This window comes from Schistocerca nitens, chromosome 6 (genome assembly GCF_023898315.1).
Source record: "Schistocerca nitens isolate TAMUIC-IGC-003100 chromosome 6, iqSchNite1.1, whole genome shotgun sequence".
NCBI classification, from domain to species: Eukaryota; Metazoa; Arthropoda; class Insecta; order Orthoptera; family Acrididae; genus Schistocerca; species Schistocerca nitens.
The window spans coordinates 394,529,912-394,532,066 of NC_064619.1; the positions used below are offsets into that span (position 1 = coordinate 394,529,912).

Here is a 2,155-nt window from a genome sequence, read left to right on the forward strand (position 1 = left end):
TTTTGTGAAATAGATGAGAAAGATTTGAGTAGTGATTTGGAATGAAATGAGATGTAATGAGATTAGAAAAGAGTATGAAGAGGAATGAAGGTAATATTTCTATTTCGGGCCATTGTAGCCGCGCGTAGTTTAGAGTATTGTTGAATGAGACATCCAATGAGGGAATTTTAGATTTTTCATTAATGATTGAGTAATTTTCACTGTAAGGTTTTTTATGTTTATCGATTATTTGTCTAACATTGGTGAGTGTAAGAGAGTTTGATATCAATTTAGCCCTTTGTCCATGTTAATGAGTGTTGTAATATGAATTTCATACAATTAATAATATACCAAATAACTTAAAAACAGTTTTTAAAGGAATATTTCACCTAACAGCATTGTCCACATCCTCGATCCAAGTGATTTTTATTTAAAGAATGTCTCACTCAGTGATGTGTATAACATAGTTTACTTGTTGTCTGGAGCACTTCACTAAGCTCTCAGCAACTGTAGAAATTTTCAGCTGGCGCACAGAGAGCTGCAAGCACCGCATTTCCAAGGAATTACATTGCGACTTAAGATATTTTCATTTCAGGATCAGTTTGCTACGAAATTTATCAATGCGCAGGGACCGTTTCATGAACAGCATTATTATGCAGACCATTAAAACACAGGGAGCACTTTGTTTAACTAAAGAGATTAATAGTAAGGTTCAGGATTTAATCAGTTTGCACATTTTTTTAGAAGAATTATAAAACAGAGCCAGTTCACGTTGTACTCTCGCAGGCAGGTATATTAGGTTCCTCTCACAGCTATAAATGCACAAAGTCACCCAAAGCTAAACAACTCCAAAATTACCACCAACCAACCAAGCCAGTACGAGTACAAAATCAAAACAAACGAAAAGAATTTTTAAACGAAACTTGCAGTCTAAGAGACACTGTCTAGAGACAGTTTTTCCTACAGATCAGTTTGACAGTTTGAGGCATAGTTCAAATGGCTCTGAGCACAATGGGACCTAACTTCTGAGGTCATCAGTCCCCAAGAACTTAGGACTACCTAAACCTAACTAACCTAAGGACCTCACACACATCCATGCCCGAGGCAGGATTCGAACCTGCGACCGCAGCGGTCGTTCGGTTCCAGACTGTAGCGCCTAGAACCGCTCGGCCACTCGGGCCGGCGTTTGAGGCATCCTGTATGTTCTAGGCAGTTTACTGTGAAGCTCTCATCAACTTCATACCTTGTCCCTGGTGTTTTTGATCGGCCATTGCGTCGTAAAGCTCATTGTGTTGATGAGCCTAATAGCCCGCTTTCCTGTGGATGCATGTTTAGGTGTAAACTGAACATCCCTTAAAATAATTACTAACGGGCATCTTGTATTCTTAAACAGATTTTGTCTAAAACCTTAAGCACATTTGTCCATTGTGTATCCTGCTTGAAATGATCGCTCTCCATTGTTATGTTACCCTCAGTCTGTCTGCAGAGTTATTAAGGTTTTTTGAGTAATGAAATTTTGTTCACATAAGATTCGTCAGTGTTGTAATAAGCTGGTCTTTAGGGACGAGATATTTGGTTTTTTATGAAATTCATATGTATAATATAAAAACTTAAAAAGGATTCACTACGGCAGGCATTTGCCATTGTAACTTAAGCCGTTTGTGCAATTGCTAACTGTGTTATTTCTTTGATGAATTGAAGTCCTTGACCTGTAGTTATTATCTTTTAACGAGCAACATTGTATAATAATTAATAATTCGTGCTGCAACTGCTTAGCACATTAAATTATTTTGATAATTATTTTGTTTTGAGTCCGCCAACGTGTGGCGATATTTGCTTTTTTTAAAGTTATTACCTTGCACCCATGCGGGTATTTACTGATTTGATGACTCTTGGGCTTAAGAGCCTTATTTACTAGTCATCAGTGCCCCTGCTATTTGGCTGTGTATATTATTAACTGTGAAGTGTTCGATTGTTTTTGGTAATAAATTAATGTTTAAGTTCACTTAAGGAAAAAAGATGAAAAAAAAGACGACGCACCATGAAGAAATTATCAGAATGGCACGAAAATCGGCAGATACGATGTACATGTACAGAAAAACAAATGATTACAATTTCAGAAAAACTGGATGATTTATTTGATAAATTACTGAAATGATTTCACTACATCGAGTTG

At 36.8% G+C, this 2,155-nt stretch overlaps 1 non-coding gene across 1 annotated transcript; it reads right to left on the reverse strand.

Annotated features, from left to right (window-relative positions):
* Positions 1-1,075: 1,075 nt before the first annotated feature.
* On the reverse strand, positions 1,076-1,159 carry Trnas-gga (transfer RNA serine (anticodon GGA)). The gene is given in 2 exon segments: positions 1,076-1,110; positions 1,120-1,159. It is a non-coding gene; the product is annotated as a tRNA-Ser (tRNA).
* Positions 1,160-2,155: the final 996 nt, after the last annotated feature.